The sequence below is a fragment of the Bombus flavifrons genome, chromosome 4 (assembly GCF_040668555.2).
Source record: "Bombus flavifrons isolate JBK064 chromosome 4, iyBomFlav1_principal, whole genome shotgun sequence".
Taxonomy (NCBI): domain Eukaryota; kingdom Metazoa; phylum Arthropoda; class Insecta; order Hymenoptera; family Apidae; genus Bombus; species Bombus flavifrons.
The window spans coordinates 997,873-1,014,722 of record NC_138445.1 but is presented as its reverse complement, the minus strand read 5'-3'; the positions used below and the strand labels follow the sequence as shown (position 1 = coordinate 1,014,722).

The 16,850-nt window shown below is 36.2% G+C and overlaps 2 protein-coding genes across 8 annotated transcripts in view; one reads left to right on the top strand and one right to left on the bottom strand.

Annotated features, from left to right (window-relative positions):
- The window catches only part of twin (CCR4-NOT transcription complex subunit 6-like twin), a 196,169-nt gene that overhangs the window by 118,369 nt on the left and 60,950 nt on the right, over positions 1–16,850 (top strand). Inside the window, exon 1 of one of the 7 annotated variants that reach the window (XM_069111718.1) lies at positions 10,817–10,870. The exons of 5 other annotated variants lie outside the window; for them this stretch is intronic. The gene's annotated coding sequence lies outside the window, so the exon portion shown is untranslated. Of the gene's footprint in view, positions 1–10,816; positions 10,871–16,850 lie in introns of those variants that run through there. One more of the 7 variants, XM_069111725.1, reaches the window with a different exon arrangement.
- LOC138179192 (small ribosomal subunit protein uS3m-like) overlaps positions 1–16,850 on the bottom strand; it is a 270,513-nt gene that overhangs the window by 216,104 nt on the left and 37,559 nt on the right. The gene's annotated exons all lie outside the window — the stretch shown is intronic.

Here is a 16,850-nt window from a genome sequence, read left to right as displayed (position 1 = left end):
AAGAAAACATCAACCTGTGGAATTTGTTGAAAAGCATCAGAGATGATTACTTGCAGGTCCAATTATATTTACATCGAATCTTCTATTAATATTGTTATTGCAATGTTAATCCTACGATTATCAATAGTAATTTTCTTTATGTCGAAAAATTTTTCACGAATGACTTTCCTGAGATATACTAAATTTTAGGCTGACATGTTTTAAACTTTTGGATCGTATGAGATACACAGTGACTCGAAACTGTGTACGATGCGTTACTCGAAGGAAGAAAGATTTATCGACCTTATATTTCAACGTCGAGATTTCACGAAACCTGATCAGTATCTGCCCAAGCAGAACTGTCTTATTTCACTGGATCTCTTCCTATATGGAACACTCAAAGACGATATTTATGCGAGCCGTTCACATGTCAAAATTAATTAATTCTACTAATAGGATTCGGTTAATTCTACTAATAGGAATTTTTGAATTTTTAGCACCGAAGCATTTGATCGACGTTCATCCTACACAATTTTATCGATGTTCTCGTATTGGCCGCAAGCACATAGCAGAAGACATATTCGTGCATTTATAGGAAACTTGCAGCAAATTCGTCTTTATTTAATACTTTACATCGTAAGGTAGATATTTTATTCAGGACGAGGTGTGGTAATCTGAAAGAGGCAAGTAAGTTGCGTGGAAAGGGAGAAGATTCGTTGAGGCATTGGAAGGAGGAATGCAAAGCGATAGACAGAATGAATTTGAGCGGAAGAGGATGAATTTCAATGAAATCCTGCATGGAGATGGAAATATGGAAGTAATAAGCTGGTTGCAGGGAGCAGAAAGTAAGAAGGAGGAGGACAGGAAAAAGGGGAAGAAATCGGGAACTGAAGTACAAGTTCGATAATAAAACGAATGGCGGAACGAATGAACGGATGAATGAACTGTAATGGGAAGAATGTGCGTAGAAAGATAGTCTTTGGAGATAAAGAGAAGCGATAACCAAAGAACTGATATAGTTTATCTGAGCGTAATTACCCGTAAGCTTAGTCTTAATTTTGTCTCTACTTGTTTACGGTTTACTGTAGAACCAAGTCCAATTTCTTGGCCATTAGGCTGAAATAAATAGATACACGGACACGTTATAAAATACATATGATGCGAATACAATTACAGATTTACCGTAAAATAAGTAAGAAATACAAGTAGCGGAAGGTACTGAATTTGTATTAAATATCGTATCCTTTTGGCAAATATCTCGGTAATATTTAACAAATATTATACTTCGTCGCATCACGATAGCCCGTAAACGCAGTTTGATTCCGCAATTGGTCTCTTGCAAGACGATAGTCCCGCTCATTAAGTATGAACAAATGTCAACCCCTTTCGGTTCGCTCATGGCAGAAACAAAGGTCTGGCCGAAAAGTCGAGAGATATAGGAGAGAATGCGTTCAAAAAGGATTTCATCCAGCTGTCTCGGACGATTCGTGTCCAGCGGATAATTAAATTCAGCTAAAATAATAGCCGGTGAGGGCGTTGTAGAGAGAGGAAATTCGCAGCGCGTCGACTAGCCGGCAAGGCCAGCATCGGATGAGAAAAATACGGAATGCTGGAGAAGATAAACGGCAGAGTGAGGTACAGAAAGAATCAGCGGAAAGAGATAAAGGGTCGAAAGGCCTTGTTTTGTGCACGCAGCGGAGAATGAGAGGGGCGGACAAAGATGACCCGGTGCAGCGCGACGCAAGAACAATGCGATCCGTGGCAATGGATTAAATACCTGAGCATCGTACCAATGGTATTTACGAGATCTCCGTGTTGGAATTACTTCTGTGATAGACACAAAGCGGCTTTCACGTAGTCCATAGCTGAACGCGTATTGTCATTTCTACGCGTGCGTAGAAAAGTGACGAGAATTAATTTTCTATAAATTTAATTCGTTGAACGTCGTAATTGTACTTTGTGTACGGGAGTGCCTATGCCTGTTAATCCTTTGACGTCGATACGAACGATGCGTACTGAATAACTTTCCTACATACTTGTTAATTCAATAACAACAAGCAATAAAAGTTTGGACTATACTAGAAACACGTGAGAATGAATAGAGTACGTATTGATATGTTCTGAACGAATACGCGTAAGTTTCCTCGTAATGGAGTTGAAAAATGTTCCTAGTGTTCAAAGGTTGAATAACGTCTCTAACGTTGAGTGGTTCAATAATGTTTGCAGTAGAAAATTGAACAATGTTCGTGTCGTAATAGACTTGAAGAATATCGTTAGTGTTCGAAGGTTGAACAATGTCTATAATGTTGGAAGGTTGAACGATGTCTGTAGTGTTCGGAGATTGAACAATGTCTATGATGTTGGAAGATTGAATAGTGTCTATAATATTGGAAGGTTGAACAATGTCTTTAATATTGGAAGGTTGAACAATGTCTATGATACTGGAAGGTTGAACAATGTCTGTAATGTTGGAAGACTGAACAATGTCTTTAATATGGGAAGATTGAACAATGTCTACAACGTTAGAAGGTTGAACAATGTCTGTAGTGTTCGGAGGTTGAACAATGTCTATGATACTGGAAGGTTGAACGATGTCTGTAGTGTTCGGAGATTGAACAATGTCTTTGATATGGGAAGGTTAAACAATGTCTGTAATATTGGAAGGTTAAACAATGTCTTTAATGTTGGAAGGTTGAACAATGTTTACAATATTGAAAGGTTGAACAATGTTTACAATATTGAAAGGTTGAACAATGTCTGTAGTGTCCGGAGATTGAACAATGTTGACATTGTTGGAAGGTTGATCAATGTCTGTAATGTTCGCAGGTTAAACAATGTCTGTAACGATCGAAGGTTGAACTATAATAATACGAATTTAATGTTTTCTGAACAAATATATGACGAATATGACTGTGACAATACATTTTTAAAAGGTCTATTTATTTAAACAGTATATATATCAGAAATTATTGTACTTTGTTAATTATTCTTGCAAAATATTTATGAATCTTCGCTAAATTCGTTTGTGCAAACTATGCATTTGAACTGAAAATATAATAAAACAGAATTTTGATTGATTGTAAATTGATGAAAATAATTGCTCTCGAAATTTGCTTATACAAGTGTTCTACAAGCAACCAAAATGCTATAAATCAGTTTTAAACATTCTGAATATAAAATGCTTATAAGCTTGTTCTAGATTGGTACCAACAGCTATTTGCAAACACCTCAAAAACTAAAGGAGTCTCAGCGGTAACGTGTACAAGAAAAAGTTGTTCAAAATGTTACTTTCTACGACATATCTGAAAATCATCGAAATCGAGAACGCGTCGACTATCTATGTAATTACCATTTCTTTTTATCAAATCATTAAATAATGAGATAACAATCAGTAAAAATCACTATGAATGGGAAACCCGAAGAGCCAATAAAATTCAATCGTAATGCGACTTCTCGTAATGCGACTTCTCGTAATACGAATTGTCGGAGAGTCGCGAAATGTAAGTCAACGGATAAATGCGGTAGGAGAGGGAATGCGACGCGAGGACAAATGTCCCAGCCACGATACTTATGGACGATAAGGCGAGATTAATAAATAATCATTAAGCGACAATAAATAGCCGAGATGTCCGAGGGACCAACCGCGTACGGGGCTCTGTAATTATTAATGGAGAGAAGTCACGGTGTACGTTGAAGACCGCACGTGGGGAACATCAGGAGTCGGTTGAGGTATTCGTGATCACCGCGGACATCGAGCTTTGAGCTGACCGAGAATTTATGATTTTACTCTCAGTTCGACTCGCAGCTGCATCGCGGCTTATTCACAGTTTGTTCTGCTTTATATCTGTACACAGGATGTATCATAACATGTAGCGTCCATTTCAGCAGTGGACAGGAGGAACAAAAACAATAAAGGAAATTCATATAAACACGTAATGTTCTATCTGATAATAAATATCGACAACCTTCTATCAACAACATATATTGATCCTTTTAGTTGATAAGCTGAAAGTATTGACAATATGCAGAGTGTATTATAACATGCGAGAATCATTTCAAGAATGGATAGAAGCAACTTTGCTTTGGCAAGGAAGAAAGTTCATACGAACATGTATTCTATCCTATCTAACCATTTTTAGAGACGTAGTCGAATATCTGAAGCTTCGTCCAGACTCGAAGCGTAGCTAGAAGCAACACATCCTTTAAAAAATTGAGCAAATTAGAGCCAGAAGAAGATGAGCCAGTTGACAAGTCATCGGGCGAAGCTATGTGCTGAAAACGGTACTCTATTAATAATACACAAGTCCATAATGAAAATCAAATGTAGCACAACCTATGGTATACGGTTATGGGGAACAGAGCGAACTTTATTCACGTGATAAATAATTCCTTAATCTGATTATTCGTTTATTGTTAAAAATTGTCCAACTTTGTCCCTCATCTTACAGTAATCATTGGAAGAATCAATTTTGTCCACATAACAAAGAGTTCATTAATATGATTATTCATTTTGTCAATGAATGAATAAATATGTATTCTTCAAAGATAGAAGATGATTCGCAGAAAACAAATCAACAAAGTGTATGGAAATCATTAGTCAATAATATAATGCAGTAAGCAAAGGACATAATATGCATGGAAGGCAAAACAGCCAGTACATTGTCAACAATAAATGAATAAAAATAATGTCTCTGTCAGAAGTCTACCAAAAATAATTCACAGAAGACAAAGCAACAAAAAGTATCGAAGTCATTAGCAGAGAATGCAAACTAGCAATAGAAGCATGTAGAGAGGGCAAAATTCAAGTCAGTGCATACCCTATCTACAGGTTGAATCTGCTTCACATTACGTCTATGCATAGACGTAGCGTTCAAACATTTCCTACGTGCAACCAGTCTGAACCTCCTACGTTGATGAGGTCAATAACCTCGTGCAGCAGGTCAGTCGGAAATCCTGTCTGTGGTTTCCTTTCGATCCTCGATCTGGTTATTTACATTTAAGTTAGAGGAGCCTGGCGTTCTGCCTGACGTTTAAGGAAAATGTCTCTGGGTCAATGGTACCTCGAGAAATTCGCTACGTGTGGTGAACGTGAAATAATGGAATCTCTTTCTGCAAAGTCGGTACATTTGGAAAATGCGATTGCATCTATTTCTTAAATAACCTGCCATTAGTTTGAAAGCTATTTCAGTATATCGAACTTTGTTCAGTTCTTTCAATAGGTTTATTTATATCAGCGAATTTAGGTTCACGCTGTTGCAGATGTATTTCTGCAAACATGTTCGCTTTGTTTTTGTGCGTTTTTTTAGTTTTTGTTAAGGATATCGTACCTTATTCTGGCAATAGTCGTTGAGCTGCAAGACAAGAGGGGTGTGGAATAAAAAATAAAAATATTTGTCTTTATAAGTACGAATGAGTAAATACTTCAAAAATACTTTAAAATAATATCTTTCCATGAAATACTTATGCTGTAAGGTGTATTCCAATTGATCTACTACATCGGTATGTCGAAATAATATGATAAAAATATTAATACCTCGAACTTACGATTGGAATAACGTTAAAACTACAAGGCATTGCACAAACTTAATGTTAGCCTCCCCAAATGCGAATTTGTGCAGAAACAAAACAGTATTCGTTTGTTCATCATTTTTCTACATTTATCCAACCAAAAATTTCATTCTACTGCTCTTGGAAAAAGAAGTATCATGAAATAAAAAGTTAAATAAAATTCCACATCAACGTACGATGATCAAAATTTCTGTTTATCGTACTCTTTAAGGAAAATTATTATGAAATAAAAATGAAAAAGAAAGTGACATCAACAACCCATGAACTTTTTCATTCATTCGACAACGAATATCTGATAATTCAGTCGACGCGTTAGAAGCGTCACACAAACGCGAATAGTTCAGTATCTGATTATGTGATAATATGAAAACCTCGGTTCCATGCGTTGTTATCGATACAATTGCGATTGTCCTAACGCCTTTACAATAGTTTGACTGTGGCAATTGAGTTTGTGCTTAAGCACGATTCGTATTAAGGTCGGGGCCGCGTAATTTCTGCGACTGATGACTGCTGGAAGTAACAGGCGGCAGTTCGTATGCATAGGCATTCTGTAGCATAAGAGACTAGCCATTGCGAGGCCAAGAACTTGGCATAATTCTGTTGGGGTAGGCCCGTTAATGGACGTTCGAAACGTGAACAAGTGTCGAGGCTCAACGTGACGGAAAGCTCACTTGACCGAAGTCCGCAACCGCGACGTCCTCGTAGTGCTTTTCCCCTCGTTCAAGTGCTTGCATGCTATGTGGGTTAATTGCAAACTCGAGTTTCTGTTGCATGAAATCGTATAGTGTCGCGATATCGGTTGGCAATTCACACGCGGAAGGTCCAACTGCAAATGTTTGACCATTGAATCTTGGAAACATAACCGAATTGAATAGTAGTAGATCCATACGTGTCTGCTCGTCGATCTAATCTACTTCGCTCTAGCTGTGGTTAGTCAAACAAGACACATACGACATGTAGCAATTAATTATACTTGTTTCTCTGAACATTTGTACACTTGCCTTTATTTTCATAAAGAAACGATTTAGGTAAAATTAGGTTGCGAGTATTTTAGTGGCTTGGACTTTTGTAGGTCAGTACCTTGAGCTTTCTATAAAGCTACAGACACGCGCACACAGGTGGATTTAACTGCAAATGTTTGACTGTTAAATCTTGGAAACATAACCGAACATTGACTATACATGCGAAACAATCTAACGTAATTCGCTTTCTGATTAGTCCATACAAAGCATAGTAATTCATTTTACTCGTTGTACAAAATTTATACAACTTGCTTTCATTTTCGTACGAATATGTTTTTGATAAAATTAGTAAAATTAGTATTTTAGTGAGTTCCAGTTTTGTAGATCGGTATTGTTCTAAATATACGGATATGCACCTAGATGCGAATTGTCTAAATGCAAATGTTTGATCATCGCATCTTAGAAACATAACTAAATTGAATGGTATCTACGCGTGTCTGGTCGTCAGCCTAATTCTACTTCGCTTTAGCTGTGATTAGTTGTACGAGATGTAGTAATAAATTGTACGTATCTTCACCTTTATCTTCATGAAGAAACGTTTTAGTAGAATTAGGTTACGAATATTTTACTGTAGATCTGTATCTTTTTTTGCATATTATCCATAAAAGTATGGAAAGTGTTGCAGTGAGTTTCTCAAATGACAATATATACTCACCTGTGTTTACAAGTATTATTTGAAATAAATAATTATTTTTAAATAAGTTCAATCATCAAGGAGCAATCGACTTAATGTGCAAACGTCAAACACAGTTGAAACATGTGTACATTATGAAAAAAATTAAATTTTATTCAGCTTATATAATAATACGAAACTAGGGGATGAAAGATAAAGGAACGTGTAATTATTTATTTAATATGTAACTAGACAGAAAAATTACCACAAATGAATTAAGTGAACGCCAAACTCAATCAACTCAATCTTCGAACATTGAACTCAATTAAAACATGTATACGTTATAAAAAGAAATTAAATTTCATTCTACTTATATGACAATGCGAAACATGGAATGAAAAATGTAGAAAAGTGTAAATATTTATATTTAATTTATAACTAGAAAGATAAAATATCACAGATGAATTAAATTAATTCAAACATCAAACTCGATCAACTCAACTTTCAAACATGTGTACGGTATAAAAAGAAATGAAATTTTATTCAACTTATATGACGATGCAAAACATAGAATGGAAAATGGAAAAGAGTGTAAATATTTATATTTAATTTATACCAGAGAGATAAAATATCACATTGTAAATGAATAATTTTTGAAACATACACTTCGCAGTAAATTTTAATTAGCGTCGTTAATCTCTGTTCGAAAAATTGTGGATATTTCAACTGTTTTAACTTGATGAGAAAAGCTCAGTCTGCGTGGACTCGTTTCAAAACAGGAAACTTTGACTTTCTTATCTCTAAATTGAATTTCCTCAATAACGACTTTGTACTCAAAAACGAAATAACAAAGTGAGAATGGTCCTTTATTCCGAAAATTTTGCAAACTCAAATGACTACGAAATTTAATAAAATCTTTGCAGTTCGAAGTTTTATGATGACAAAGACAAAGTTTTACAAAATCAACGTTTTAGAATTAGATAGAATTTTGTACTGGTCTTTTGTTGCACTTTGAATAAAAAGTATGCCGTGGACATTGGAGTAATCAAAAATACACAACGAAATGGGACGACTGGACTTGTACCTTTGGCGCGTGTGTTTAATGGGTGTGTGTTTCGTATGCATATTCAATGTGTTTAGCGTGTGTTGTTGGCGTACACGTTCGATAAAAAACATTTTTAAAAATCTATAAACTAATTAAACTATAGATAGGAAACAGAATAATGGAAAACACCTGAAAGTTAATTTCTAAATTGAATGATCCGTAGTAATAAAAAATATATATTCTCTATTCTTTAAAAAATCAATAAACCACTACATATCTCAAAATTTTTTAATTCGATCATTTTGTAGTGGGCAAACTGTAGATTTTTCTGCATTTATGGAAAGTTTGAAGATACAGAAATGCTCGTAATGTACATAGTATGCAGAAATATATAAAATTATCAAAGTACCCTTAACAACATTTTACAGATAAAACATTTTTCTATCTAAACTGCATTTTGTAAATTATATTTACAAAATTTTCATAGCAGATTTTATTTACTACGCAAACCGTCGTAAGAGACGTGATACGGAATTTTTACTTCATAAACTTGTAATTATAAAATATAAGAATTCAGTGTCGTAGCAGTATTTTCCTCGACTATGTATCCTGTTCCTGCGTTTAATTGCCTTTGCTCTAACACAGAGAATCGTAATTTGAAGTCATTCAAAGTTTTTACGAACGATAAAATCAGTTCACTCTTAGTCGACGAATGGCAAATGGACGGAAAGTTTAAAAGGGGTAGATAAGAAATTTCTTGTACAGTTTAACCTTTAAACTACAGCCAGCGACCGGAACGATTCCCTTCGGTCGAAGTTCGTAACCGCAGTAAAAAATATTAAAGGAAGTTGTAGATTGCCGATAAAAGAACATTTTTACCATGTCCTTAGCGTAAAGTCTTACTCTACGTTTCTACTTTCCAGATAAAAATATGTACCTTTGATCTAACATTATCCACCAAGGGATGAAATTATCGGTTCAATCAGATTCGATTTACTATAATATTTTAGTAAAAAATAAATGTACCTCATGACTTCATGTGTGTACAGAAACTTGCGTTACAGACGTCTGAAAAATATCATAAATATAGTTTCCCATGTTGTACTATTTTACAAATATTATAATATTATAGTACGATACAGGCAATATTAATAGACAACTAATATCGATAAAAGTGGTCCAACGAAAATTAGAATTTCACTGTACGATGAACTGAAAATTAAGCGTATAAAATTCTATAGCTACGTATTTATTTTTTAACTATCTGCTTGCTCCTCTATCCACGTTAAAGTGTACTTCAAATGCTTATCTCCGATTAAACGAACATTTTGTTCGTTCGATGTTGTTAAATTTGAGCTTGACAATTATAAATGTAAAAGCAAGACGTAGTTATTAAATTATTACACGTTTGTTTGATTTTTATTACACGTTATTTATATTTTTATGAAGGCAAATAAAAAATATAATTTAAGTAGTAACTTTGTTTTACTAAATATTAATAGTAAGCGCTAAACTTTATTTATTTTATATATCTCTGCATATTATGCTCATTCTACGTATTTTTCTCCTTCTAAGCTTTCCATAAATGCATAAAGATTCGCCTAGTTCTCTAAATAAATAACTAAAATTTGCTAATATCAGTAGATGCAAATTCCTATTTTTTTTTTATTTTATTTGACAGACGTAACAGATCATGTGAAAAAGTTAATTTTCCGCAAAAGGAATTTTTCTCTAGCTATGAAATAATGTTACACCGGTTGGAAGCTTCCTATCTACGTCACATGCGAACGATCGAACGAACTATTAAAAATTTGGAGGCTTAAATTTCCTTAATATGACCGATTTTATGAAATTTAAACATCCTACCATAATCCCGGCTTTAAAATATCCTATATTCTATATAATTCCTCTGGCGCTGTAATTTTTGATGGCAGAGGAATTCAGGCTGGTTCACCGTGGACCATCGATTATCGACATAGTCGAGCAGTTGGTGAAAATTTTACGCTGAACAATGCAACCCCGAGGAAACTTCACTTCTCTCGGATGATCCACCTTTGTCCTTAATCGGCGGAAAATCGAATTGGAACACCTTGAGGCGATCGCAAAATAAATCCGCCTCTGTACAGGCTGGCTCACATAACAGGAAACAGTTCAATATCTGAAGATCACGACGATCTACGAATATCTACGACCACGAGAGTAATTATGATCCTTCTGATTGTTATAATTACGTGCTTACATTGTGAACTAACGTGCAGACGATCCACGTTATCGTCCATCTTATCGTCTATATTCAGAGTTCTCAAAATTGTATCGACAATATACAGGGTGAGTCAGAACACGTGGGAAGTGCAGCAGCAGTTGATTCGGCACATTGAAATAAAAAGAGAAGTTCGTATAAATACGTAACATATACCTCACTTGTACTTACAATTGGTAGTATCAGACAAAGCACGTAAGAATGAAAATTTAGATTTAGCAGGTGTATTCATTGCACGGTAATAAGAAGCATAACCAAAGATCATTTTCCTTCTCAGTAATATATGCAATTAATAAGAATATTTTTACCTGTTTCAGGTAAGCAAACCAATTCTACTGCCATTGGAAGATGTAACCAATTTTCATCGCTCAATCAAAGTGTATGTACGTATATCTTACATTTTATCTTGTATCGAAAGGAGGGTTTGCTCGTTATACGCGAACCATAAAAATTATAATATCAGATAATTTGTTATATGTATAAACGAAGGAGCGAAATTTTTCAATGGAACTCGAAGCTCGTTTAGAAAACAATACGGCAAATTGTTCGATCAAAGTATTTACCGCGTTGCTTTCTACAGGGGGTTGGTGATTCTACGCGAAAAAAGAAGTCGAAAATATAGAATAAAAATTTAAAAATTTTAAAAATTAAAAAAATAACGTCAATCGAGACAACGATCTACAGTGAGATCCGTTATAACGAGACGTGATAAAGTGCACGCGTACCCAACGAAAATTCAAAGTCGATTTTCTCGAAAACAAAGCCTCAAACGAAAAATTGTTATTCTATATTTTCGACTTCTTTTTTCGCGTAGAATCACCCCCTTTCCGCTTGTACCACCAGTTACCAACCACCCTGTATAACTTCGTGCCATCTATCAGACAAGCGACGAATTCCATCATGGCAAAATGCTACGTCTTCAGACAAGATCCAATCGTCAACCACATTTTTGTATCCGATCCACTAATTGGAAATATGTATCGGATAAGGCGTGTTGCAACGATCGGAATTAATGTTGTAATCCGAAGGAGTAACGTGTAGTGAATAAGTTGGCTGCTGCAGAACGTCCCAGCCAAGCCTCATTATGGTGTCTTTTATCGCAGAAGCAGTGTGTGGTCTCATCTTGTCATGCAGCAATTTCACGGAACGTCCTCCTTTGTCAGCGTCCTGACGATTGCATCCTGTCTAAAGGCACGACATTTTTCCCTAATGGAAATCATCGCGTGCCTGACAGGTGGCTCAAAGCTAAGCTGAGTTCACATTAATCCAGTCGCTGGATCAGGCGATTACATTTCGATTGTTTGACTGGAAATCGTTCAATGTCTACATTATTCCAGTCTTTTTTGAACTGTTGAATTGTGATAGACTGTTGTGGCAATGGATTTACGGGAAAAAAGGGATGAAACACCTGCGCGCTTCAGCCACCGCTTGGATATCGTGCCATCTAAACTATTTCACTAACACTGGAATATTGCGTTCTCAGTGGTAGGATTAAACACCGGATTTTCTCTTTTTATTAATGCCTCGTGAGATTTATACAGTTTACAGGTGCAACTAGCGCGCATTATTCATTTGTAATTGTACGTCGTTGTGAAAATTGTTGAATATTCAGCCGCTGGATTACGCGACACATCGAGAAAGAGAATTTTAAGACAGCAGAAATTGTATAATGCAATTTGCGCGTATAAATTTGATCACTGGTTGGCTGGAGCAGAATTCGTTGTTGTTGGAATAAAACTCCTACTTAACACGTTCGTCGCCACGTCGTACATATCTATGTGATGAGTACACTTCCGTGGGGGCCCCGTCACAAAGTATGGGTGACGCTCTTCTTGTTCGAGTTAATTAAATATAGGATATTATATATAGAATAGACAACATAAAAATATTAAAAACATATTATACCATACTTTTTATTAATTTATATTCTGGATAATATATTACATTATGCTATATCGCGTGGTATTTGTTAAAACGTCCCAAACATATTTGGGGTGATTTTGGACACTTCGAACGATAGTCGTGGACTTCGTCATCGCTACTCTCCTCACTTTCAAATATATTTTCACATTGTTTACTGAACATTTTGAGTATGAAAAAATCACCGAGTATCTCACAAGTATGCTTCTCGACTAAATGAAAGATCCGAGATATCTGCTATGAGATCCCTCGAAATACTCTAGCTGGAAAGCTCATCGCTTTCTCCATTTCAGAACTAAATAATCTTTTCTTTACGATGAATCGAAGGCGATAAACAATGAATTCCCGCTTGTCGCTCTATTTACGTTTTGCATACCGACGGTCGGATTTGGGCCCCGCAGGAAACTTAGCCGAATCACGTTGAGCGACGAACGTGTTAATAGCTAGCTAATCCTTGTTTACTGCAACTTAATTATAGACCTAAACTAAGTTTAGCATTAAGAAAGGCTGAATTGAAAAAGTGGACTTTCGGTCGTCGTTTGGATTACTTGCTGCGATAATGCCACTGTACCGCGATAAAATTATGTTCGTATTATTTCAGTTACGATCCAGTAATTGCATTGGATCAGTGGTTCAGTGCGATGCTACTGAACAAATGCAATCTCAGCTCTATAGAAAGCAACGACTGCGATCAAAATACTTTGCTCAAGCAACTTGCCATATTTTTCGTTTCGAAGAAGAACCTTTGACTTTTTTCACTAAAAGATTTCGAGTATTCGCTCGTGCGCCTAATATTTGATGACCATTCTATGTACGAAACTCCGCTGGTAAAATGGCTGCGATTCTATGTGTAGCATGCAAATGCCCTCCGAGTCCCTGAAGTCAACGCGAGCAGAGTTGTTATTTCCGCAACGAGGAACGTTAACCAGCGTTTCCGCGTTCTATGTGCGTACCACCCGCGGTCGTGGACTTGTTTCGGCTTCACCCCAACTAACCTCTATCCATTAGATTACGTCAAGCCAGGATATAACACCTGACGCACCTCCTTTTCCATCTTTTTCCTCCTTTCCTTCTGATCTTCCCTTCCTGCCCTCTCTCTCATTTTCTCTCACTCTTCGTTTTCCTAACGTTCCAGCAGAATCCACTACCTGTTCGGCACATTCGCCAGGCTCCTCATTTAAAGTCTCCAAGTACGACCGTTTCCTACACATTAGTACGATCGACTTTCTCAGCTTCCCTCAAGTATCCGCGATACAAAATAAGCTCGGAAGTAATTTCTTCGCAGATTGAATATGCTAATGGCCGACCAACAAAGACTATTAAAATTAGATTATAAGCTATTCATACCAGGTGTGTAAATATGAAGCCGGAATTTGCCTATGGATGACCCTAGCTGATAATGTAGTTATCACTAAACTGCGTCATTGATGCCAAAAGTCTTTGTTGACATCTCACGAACATTTTCGACTCGGAACAATACAAGTTTCATACAACAGCATAGTTTGTAATAGCGTTGAACATGTCAAATTTTGTGCCTGGAAACTACGATTTGCAGACAGCATTGATTTTCTGTTACCATTTGAAGAAAACTGCTGCAGAATCGCATCGAATGCTTGTCGAAGCTTACGGTGACCATGCTCTTGGTAAATCACAGTGCTTTGAGTGGTTTAAAAAATTCAGAAGTGGCAGTTCTGACGCGAGGAACGAAGAACATGGAAGACCACCGAAAAAGACCACCGAGTTGTTAAAACCTGGCGAAACCGTTAATACCGAGCGCTACCGACAACAAATGATCGATTTGAATCAAGCTTTGCGTGAAAAACGACCAGAATATCAAAAAAGGCAACACAAAGTAATTTTGCTTCGTGATAATGCACCATCACATACAGCAAAACCGGTCAAGGAAACGATCGAAGCGTTCAGTTGGGAAATACATTCGCACGCGGCTTGCTCACCAGACTTGGCTCCGTCCGATTACTATTTATTTGCATCGATGGGACACGCACTTTCTGACCAGCACTTCACTTCTTACGAAAATGTAAATGGCTCAATGACTGGTTTGCCTGAAAAGAGCGACAGTTTTTTTGGCGTGGCATCCACCAATTGCCAGACAGGTGGGAAAAATGTATAGCTGGCGATGGACAATACTTCGAATAAAATATTTTTAATCATTTTCATACAATAAACGTGTATTTTCTATATCAAAAATTCCGGTTTCATATTTACATACCTGGTAACGAGACGCGAGTAGTATGTACGTTATTGGTGAAGGACGACGCTGCACGCTCAAAGTGCCATTGCAAAGCATCGAAAGAGCCCCTCATGACCAACGTAATTATCTTCTTACGCACTGTCGACTTTGCATGCTATCCAACAATTTTCCCGTAAATTAAGGGCAGATTAATAGCAGAATTATCTTTAACGACTTCTAATTGTTGGGATTAATTCTTCAACGTATGGCGCACGTATCCTCGCGTTTACGAGTATTAGGAAATCTGCAGGTTTCTTATACGAAAGCTGACAATTAGTTTAAAGCACCGAGGAAACGATTAACGGATGAGAATCTTGCAAAGAATTTTAAGAGATCAGAGATTAGAATAGAGATCCGTGAAAGAAGCTAGGAAAGAATATTGAAAAATTGACAATTAGAGTAGAGATTCACGAAAGAATTCAGCAAAGAATTTTCAGCGATTAGAGATTAGAATAGAGATTCGTCTCAAGAATCTTGCAAAGTTGCCTTATGATCTTGATTGGTACTTTGTATTATAAGTCTTTGTGTTCCTTGGAGTGTCCATCAGTTGACGAACGTAAAAGCTGTATATCGTAGGAAAAAATAATGTTTCTCAAGCAACTCTGCCTACAAAGAAAACTATATTCTTATTTGTGCCAAATATCTTTCATCCAAAGTTCCAGAGATATTCAAGATGATAATTCTTATTACACTACCTTGCACGCGAAGAAAAATTTATTTACATTTGTTTAAATTACATCTAAAAACAATGCAAAATGTTCATACAAACGTATGCTCCATCTGTTTACGAGGTACAACTCTTTGCTTTATGAGGAATTTTCTGTTTCGATTTTGTCTTGTCTAATTTACAGGAGATGCTAAAGATGATCAGCTGCATCTCGAAGCAAGTTTATATACGTTTCGTCATAGATCCGGTTGCTCTCTGGATGATTTCTCCAATTTAGTATTTCAACATTTTCCCTAAGTTTCCTCTGTTACGTCTCATAAGCGAAAACAGACAGAACATACGATCGACTGTTTTCTTCTTAATCTTCTGAATTGATCGAATGAATAGAGTCTCTTGGCTGCAGTATTGGCATGATAATTTAATCTGCTTTCGTAGTTACTACACAACCTCTTTATTTTCTCAGAGATCAGTGTCATGCTCATCTTAATCCACTGTCTTAATCTATTGTCAGCATAGATTTTTCTTTTTATTTAATTTAAATTTTATAATTTGTCCAGTAGGACATTTGGTAAAATATTATAGCTTAGTGGTATAATAATATAACATGTGGATGGTTACCCCCAGTGGAGTTCCATCTTCCAAGTTGTTTAACTGTCAGCATAGATGTACGTAAATCAGTTGATTGTTCCCAATTCTTAGAACGTGTGTGTTTGATAAAGCATTGTTGGACAGGTACAGGTATGATAAGCTTATGCGTATAAATATAGTTATAGTTATGCTATAAATATAGTTAGAATAAATAAAAGGCATACGTACCTACGAGAAGAAAAATAATTTGACAAATTTCCTGGTCAGCTGCAGTCTTTCCTCGTCTTAATCTACTGTCAGCATAGATTTAGGTAAATCGGTTAACTCTTTCTTTAGACGAAAACGACGACACTAAATCCTTTTCGATTTAGTATGAAGACGAGAGGTTTCTCGTGCGACAGGCATAAGCCACACCTCTTTCGGTAAAATCATTAGCAATTTAATGGAAAGTGCTTTGCGTCCACGTCACGTCCCAGTTTCACAGGATCTACCTGTGGAAACCGGCTACTGCTCAGTTAGACAAGAGTAAAAGAAATTCGCTGCCTCATAATGAGAGGCTATCCAGCTACGGTGTTTCTGCTCTTGATCGAAAATCGAAAGAAACGAGATCGGTTTGTAAAAATAATCGAATAGCGTTAGTAAACTTTGATAATAATATTATGCACTCATAAATAAGATAAGATAAGCCATCTTGCTCGACATAAAATTGGAAAATCAGTGAATAATACTTAACTTCCTACATATTTATATAATCGAAACTTGTTTAGAAAGAGTAACAGTGAGTACGTTCAGCTTCTTTTTCTTCGTTTCATTTATCTTCCCTCGCGTTTCACATTATTCTATCGGATGAAATATAAAATTATATACCACGTCTAATTACATTTATTCATTTAGTACCACCCGTTGCATTCTGATAACCGATGCACCATAGAGATTT